At 63.7% G+C, this 686-nt stretch overlaps 1 protein-coding gene across 1 annotated transcript in view; it reads right to left on the bottom strand.

Moving 5' to 3' along the window:
- Positions 1-686, bottom strand: part of LOC113490560 (zinc finger protein 135-like) — an 8,456-nt gene that overhangs the window by 5,055 nt on the left and 2,715 nt on the right. The gene's annotated exons all lie outside the window — the stretch shown is intronic.

The following is a 686-nucleotide window of genomic DNA, read 5'->3' as shown; positions in this document are numbered from 1 at the left end:
CATGAAGAGCACCCACCTCCTGCATGTCTCTGCCTGCTCGGCTCCCTCCCTTCCCTTCTCCTCACACCCCCAGGCACTTGCCCGTTAGCCCCACGTTGGGCTTTGAGCCCCGAGGGCAACTGATTCCCACCCAGACCCTCCCTCGCCCCTTCCTCCTCAGGGGGAGGACTCCTCACACTCCTCACCTGCTCCGCCGGGGGCTCCCTCCCACGGGAGACAGTCCTCCACGATCTTCTCCCACCTGGGTCCCTCCCAGAGGCTGTTGTAGGGAATCTGCTTCCCAGTGGTTCTGCACAGGTGCAGGGCAGTCTCTGCTCCAAAGCAGATGCCCCTCCTGACTATTTCCTCACTGATGCCGTTTGCAGAGCTATTTCCCTCCCACGTCCTCCTCCTCCTCCCAACTTCCCCGGTTTCAATCCCTTATCTTAGAGTACGACGCTGTCAGAACTGGCTCGACCTTGGCCTGCAGTGGGTCCGACTTGGAGCCGTGGGAGCTTTGAGCATCTTCTCCCCGGAGCCCCCCCTGTACCCCCTCCCCCGCTCCCAGCCCCTCCACACACAAACCAGCACAACAGGGTGCAGCCGGGTGGGTGCTGAGCCCCGGGCAGGGGGTGCTGAGCACCCCGAGAGGCGGCAGCAGGTCCCCTGGGGGCGCCTGGACGTGGATTCTCCATCCCTCAGGGAAA

Source organism: Athene cunicularia, unplaced genomic scaffold (genome assembly GCF_003259725.1).
Source record: "Athene cunicularia isolate RWA unplaced genomic scaffold, athCun1 SCF_137, whole genome shotgun sequence".
Taxonomy (NCBI): Eukaryota; Metazoa; Chordata; class Aves; order Strigiformes; family Strigidae; genus Athene; species Athene cunicularia.
The sequence above is the reverse complement of the archived record's forward strand: the minus strand, read 5'-3'. Positions and strand labels throughout refer to the sequence as shown.